Genomic DNA, 7,417 nt, shown 5'->3' with positions numbered 1-7,417 from the left:
TATCTCGGTTACCTAGCGGGCACATGGAGTATATAGGTTACCTAGCGGGCACTTAGACTGTCTTGGATACGTAGCGGGCACTTGGACTATCTTGGTTAACGAATGTGCACTTGGAATATGTAGGTTACCTAGCGGGCACTTGGACTATCTAGGTTACCTAACGGGCACTTGGACTATGTAGGTTCCTAGCGGGCACTTGGACTATGGAGGTTAACTAGCGGGCCCTTGAACTATGTAAGTTAATTAGTGGGCACTTGGATGATCTAGGTTAACTAGCGGGCACTTGGACTATCTAGGTTAACTAGCAGTCACTCGGACTATGTAGGTAACATAGCGGGAACTTGGATTATCTAGGTTACCTAGCGGGCACTTGGACTATCTAGGTTAACGAACGGGCACTTGGACTATCTAGGTTACCTTGCGGGCACTTGTACTATGTAGGTTAAATAGCGGACACTTGGACGATCTAGGTTAAATAGCGGGCATTTGGACTATATAGGTTACCTAGTGGGCACTTGAAATATTTAGGTTACCTAGAAGGCACTTGGACTATCTAGGTTACCTAGCGGGCAATTGAAATACCTACGTTACCTAGCGGGTACTTGGACTATGTACGTTCCCTAGTGGGCAGTTAGACTATGTAGGTTCCCTAGCGGCACTTGGACTATCTTAGTTCCCTAAAGGGCACTTGGACTATGTAGGTTAACTAGCGGACACTTGCACTATGTAGGTTACCTAGCGGGCACTTTTACTATGTAGGTTAAATAGCGGACACTTGGACGATCTAGGTTAAATAGGGGGCATTTGGACTATATAGGTTACCTAGTGGGCACTTGGACTATGTAGGTTACCTAGCAGGCACTTGTACTATCTAGGTTACCTAGCGGGCACTTGAACTACCTACGTTACCTAGCGGGTACTTGGACTATGTACGTTCCCTAGCGGGCACTTGGGCTATCCACGTTACCTAGCTGGCAATAGGACTATGTAGGTTAACTAGGGGGCACTTCGACTATCTAGGTTAACTGATGGGTACTTGGAATATCTCGGTTACCTAGCAGGCACTTGGACTATGTATCTTAACTAGCGGGCACTTGCACTCTCTAGGTTACCTAGCGGGCACTTGGACTATGTACCTTCCCTAGCGGCCACTTGGACTATCTATGTTAACTAGCGGGCTCTTGGACTATGTAGGTTACCTAGCGGACACTTGCACTATATAGGTTACCTAGCGGGCACTTGGACTATGTAGGTTAACTGGAGGACGCTTGGACGATCTAGGTTAACAAGTGGGCCCTTGGATTATGTAGGTTAACTAGCCGGCACTTGGATGATCTAGGTTAACTAGCGGGCACTTGGACGATCTAGGTTAACCAGCGGGCACTTGGACTATCAAAGTTAACAAGCGAGCCTTTGGACTATGTAGGTTAACTAGCGGGCCCTTGGACTATCTAGGTTACCTAGATAGCACTGGGACTATATAGGTTCCCTAGCGGGCACTTGGACTATCTAGGTTAACGAACGGGCACTTGGACTATGCAGGTAACCTAGCCGGCACTAGGACTGTCTAGGTTACATAGCGGGCACTTGGACTTCTAGGTTAATGAATGGGCATTTGGACTATGTAGGTTGCCTAGCGAGCACTTGGACTATCTAGGTTAGGGAACGGGCACTTGGACTATCTAGGTTATCTAGCGGGCCCTTTTACTATGTAGGTTAATAGCGGGCCCTTGGACTATGTAAGATAATTAGCGGGCACTTGGACGATCTAGGTTAACGAGCGGGCACTAGGACTATCTAGGATACCTACCGGGCACTTGTATTATGTAGATTAAATAGCGGACACTAGGACGATCTAGGTTAATTAGCGAGCACTTGGACTTTCTCGGTTAACTAGCGGGCACTTGAACTACCTACATTACCTAGTGGGTACTTGGACGATGTAGGTTAACTAGCGGGCTGTTGGACTATCTAGGTTACCTAGCAGACACTTGGACAATCTACGTTAACTAACGGGCACTTGGACTATGTAGGTTCCCTAGTGGGCACTTGGATTATGTAGGTTCCCTAAAGGGCACTTGGACTGTGTAGATTATCTAGCGGACACTTGGACTATCTATGTTAGCTAATGGGCACTTGGACTATCTAGGTTACCTAGCGGGCAATTGAACTACCTACGTTACCTAGCGGGTAGTTGGACTATGTACGTTCCCTAGTGGGCAGTTAGACTATGTAGGGTCCCTAGCGGCACTTGGACTATCTTAGTTCCCTAAAGGGCACTTGGAGTATGTAGGTTCCCTGGCGGGCACTTGGACTACCTAGGTTAACTAGCGGGCACTTGCACTATGTAGGTTAACTAGCGGACACTTGCACTATGTAGGTTACATAGCAGGCACTTGGACTATGTAGGTTAACTAGCAGGCCCTTGGACAATCTAGGTTACCTAGCAGGCACTTGGACTATGTATCTAAACTAGCGGGCACTTGCACTCTCTAGGTACCTAGCGGGCACTTGGACTATGTACCTTCCCTAGCGGGCACTTGGACTATCTATGTTAACCAGCGGGCACTTGGACTATGTAGGTTACCTAGCGGAAACTTGCACTATATAGGTTACCTAGCGGGCAATTAGACTATGTAGGTTAACTGGAGGACGCTTGGACGATCTAGGTTAACAAGTGGGCCCTTGGATTATGTAGGTTAACTAGCCAGCACTTGGATGATCTAGGTTAACTAGCGGGCACTTGGACGATCTAGGTTAACCAACGGGCACTTGGACTATCAAAGTTAACAAGCGAGCCCTTGGACTATGTAGGTTAACTAGCGGGCCCTTGGACTATCTAGGTTACCTAGATAGCACTGGGACTATATAGGTTCCCTAGCGGGCACTTGGACTATCTAGGTTAATGAACGGGCACTTGGACTATGCGGGTAACCTAGCCGGCACTTGGACTGTCTAGGTTAAATAGCGGTCATTGGACTTATAGGTTAAAGAATGGGCACTTGGACTATGTAGGTTGCCTAGCGAGCACTTGGACTATCTAGGTTAGGAACAGGCAGTTGGACTATCTAGGTTATCTAGCGGGCACTTGTACTATGTAGGTTAAATAGCCGACACTTGGACGATCTAGGTTTAATAGCGGGCATTTGGACTATATAGGTTACCTAGCAGGCACTTGGACTATCTAGGTTACCTAGCGGGCAATTGAACTACCTACGTTACCTAGCGGGTACTTGGACTATGTACGTTCCCTAGCGGGCACTTGGGCTATCTACGTTACCTAGCGGGCAATAGGACTATGTAGGTTAACTAGGGGGCACTTCGACTATCTAGGTTAACTAATGGGTACTTGGAATATCTCGGTTACCTAGCGGGCATATGGAGTATATAGGTTACCTAGCGGGCACTTGGACTGTCTTGGATACGTAGCGGGCACTTGGACTATCTAGGTTAACGAATGTGCACTTGGAATATGTATGTTACCTAGCGGGCACTTGGACTATCTAGGTTACCTAACGGGCACTTGGACTATGTAGGTTCCTAGCGGGCACTTGGACTATGGAGGTTAACTAGCGGGCCCTTGAACTATGTAAGTTAATTAGTGGGCACTTGGATGATCTAGGTTAACTAGCGGGCACTTGGACTATCTAGGTTAACTAGCAGTCACTCGGACTATGTAGGTAACCTAGCGGGAACTTGGACTATCTAGGTTACCTAGCGGGCACTTGTACTATCTAGGTTAACGAACGGGCACTTGGACTATCTAGGTTACCTTGCGGGCACTTGTACTATGTAGGTTAAATAGCGGACACTTGGACGATCTAGGTTAAATAGCGGGCATTTGGACTATGTAGGTTAACTAGTGGGCACTTGAAATATTTAGGTTACCTAGAAGGCACTTGGACTATCTAGGTTACCTAGCGGGCAATTGAACTACCTACGTTACCTAGCGGGTACTTGGACTATGTACGTTCCCTAGTGGGCAGTTAGACTATGTAGGTTCCCTAGCGGCACTTGGACTATCTTAATTCCCTAAAGGGCACTTGGACTATGTAGGTTCCCTGGCGGGCACTTGGACTATGTAGGTTCCCTAGCGGGCACTTGGACTACCTAGGTTAACTAGCGGGCACTTGGACTATGTAGGTTAACTAGTGGACACTTGCACTATGTAGGTTACCTAGCGGGCACTTTTACTATGTAGGTTAAATAGCGGACACTTGGACGATCTAGGTTAAATAGGGGGCATTTGGACTATATAGGTTACCTAGTGGGCACTTGGACTATCTAGGTTACCTAGCGGGCAATTGAACTACCTACGTTACCTAGCGGGTACTTGGACTATGTACGTTCCCTAGTGGGCAGTTAGACTATGTAGGTTCCCTAGCGGCACTTGGACTATCTTAGTTCCCTAAAGGGCACTTGGACTATGTAGGTTCCCTGGCGGGCACTTGGACTATGTAGGTTCCCTAGCGGGCACTTGGACTACCTAGGTTAACTAGCGGGCACTTGGACTATGTAGGTTAACTAGCGGACACTTGCACTATGTAGGTTACCTAGCGGGCACTTTTACTATGTAGGTTAAATAGCGGACACTTGGACGATCTAGGTTAAATAGGGGGCATTTGGACTATATAGGTTACCTAGTGGGCACTTGGACTATGTAGGTTACCTAGCAGGCACTTGTACTATCTAGGTTACCTAGCGGGCACTTGAACTACCTACGTTACCTAGCGGGTACTTGGACTATGTACGTTCCCTAGCGGGCACTTGCGCTATCTACGTTACCTAGCTTGCAATAGGACTATGTAGGTTAACTAGGGGGCACTTCGACTATCTAGTTTAACTGATGGGTACTTGGAATATCTCGGTTACCTAGCAGGCACTTGGACTATGTATCTTAACTAGCGGGCACTTGCACTCTCTAGGTTACCTAGCGGGCACTTGGACTATGTACCTTCCCTAGCGGGCACTTGGACTATCTATGTTAACTAGCGGGCACTTGGACTATGTAGGTTACCTAGCGGACACTTGCACTATATAGGTTACCTAGCGGGCACTTGGACTATGTAGGTTAACTGGAGGACGCTTGGACGATCTAGGTTAACAAGTGGGCCCTTGGATTATGTAGGTTAACTAGCCGGCACTTGGATGATCTAGGTTAACTAGCGGGCACTTGGACGATCTAGGTTAACCAGCGGGCACTTGGACTATCAAAGTTAACAAGCGAGCTTTGGACTATGTAGGTTAACTAGCGGGCCCTTGGACTATCTAGGTTACCTAGATAGCACTGGGACTATATAGGTTCCCTAGCGGGCACTTGGACAATATACGTTCCCTAGCGGGCACTTGGACTATCTAGGTTAACTAACGAGCACTTGGACTATGTGTGTTAACTAGCGGGCAGTTGGACTTTCTAGGTTACCTAGCGGGCTTTTGGACTATGTACGTTCCCTAGCAGGCACTTGGGCTATCTACGTTACCTAGCGGGCACTTGGACTATGTAGGTTAACTAGGGGGCACTTCGACTATCTAGGTTAACTAACGGGTACTTGTAATATCTCGGTTACCTAGCGGGCCCATGGACTATATAGGTTACCTAGCGGGCACGGGGACTGTCTTGGATACGTAGCGGGCACTTGGACTATCTAGGTTAACGAATGTGCACTTGGAATATGTAGGTTACCTAGCGGGCACTTGGATTATCTAGGTTACCTAACGGGCACTTGGACTATGTAGGTTCCTAGCGGGCACTTGGACTATGGAGGTTAACTAGCGGGCCCTTGAACTATGTAAGTTAATTAGCGGTCACTCGGACTATGTAGGTAACCTAGGGGGAACTTGGACTATCTAGGTTACCTAGCGGGCACTTGGACTATCTAGGTTACCTAGCGGGCACTTGGACAATGTACGTTCCCTAGCGGGCACTTGGACTATCTAGGTTAACTAAGGAGCACTTGGACTATCTAGGTTAACTAGCGGGCACTTGGAATATGTGTGTTAACTGGCGGGCACTCGGACTATGTATGTTCCTTAGCGGGCACTTGGACTTTCTAGGTTACCTAGCGGACTTTGGACTATGTACATTCCCTAGCGGGCACTTGGGCTATCTACGTTACCTAGCGGGCACTTGGACTATGTACGTTAACTAGGGGGCACTTCGACTATCTAGGTTAACTAAAGGGTACTTTGAATATCTCCGCTACCTAGCGGGCACATGGACTATATAGGTTACCTAGCGGGCACTTGGACTGTCTTGTATATGTAGCGGGAACTTGGACTATCAAGGTTAACGAATGTGCACTTGGAATATGTAGGTTACCTAGCGGGCACTTGGACTATGTACGTTAACTAGGGGGCACTTCGACTATCTAGGTTAACTAAAGGGTACTTGGAATATCTCCGCTACCTAGCGGGCACATGGACTATATAGGTTACCTAGCGGGCACTTGGACTGTCTTGTATTTGTAGCGGGAACATGGACTATCAAGGTTAACGAATGTGCACTTGGAATATGTAGGTTACCTAGCGGGCACTTGGACTATCTAGGTTACCTAACGGGCACTTGGACGATCTAGGTTAACTAGCGGGCACTTGGACTATCTAGGTTAACTAGCAGTCACTCGGACTATGTAGGTAACTAGCAGGAACTTGGACTATCTAGGTTACCTAGCGGGCACTTGGACCATCTAGGTTAACTAACGGGCACCTGGACAATGTAGGTTCCCTAGTGGGCACTTGGACTACGTAGGTTCCCGAGCGGGCACTTGGACTATCTTAGTTCCCTAAAGGGCACTTTGATTATGTAGTTTCCCTATCAGGCACTTGGACTATGTAGGTTAACTAGCGGGCACTTGGACTATGTAGGTTACCTAGCGAACACTTGGACTATCTAGGTTATCTAGCGGGCCCTTGTACTATGTAGGTTAATAGCGGGCCCTTGGACTATGTAAGTTAATTAGCGGGCACTTGGACGATCTAGGTTAATGAGCGGGCACTTGTACTATCTAGGTTACCTACCGGGCACTGGTACTATGTAGATTAAATAGCGGACACTTGGACGATCTAGGTTAATTAGCAAGCACTTGGACTATTTCGGTTAACTAGTGGGCACTTGAACGACCTACGTTACCTAGCGGGTATTTGGACAATGTCGGTTAACTAGCGGGCTGTTGGACAATCTAGGTTACCTAGCGGACACTTGGACCATCAAGGTTAACTAACGGGCACTTGGACTATGTAGGTTCCCTAGTGGGCACTTGGACTATGGAGGTTAACTAGCGGGCCCTTGAACTATGTAAGTTAATTAGCGGGCACTTGGACGATCTAGGTTAACTAGCGGGCACTTGGACTATCTAGGTTAACTAGCAGTCACTCGGACTATGTAGGTAACCTAGAGGGAACTTGGACTTTCTAGGTT

Source organism: Tenrec ecaudatus, unplaced genomic scaffold (genome assembly GCF_050624435.1).
Source record: "Tenrec ecaudatus isolate mTenEca1 unplaced genomic scaffold, mTenEca1.hap1 Scaffold_54, whole genome shotgun sequence".
NCBI lineage: Eukaryota > Metazoa > Chordata > Mammalia > Afrosoricida > Tenrecidae > Tenrec > Tenrec ecaudatus.
This window is presented reverse-complemented; position numbering follows the sequence as displayed.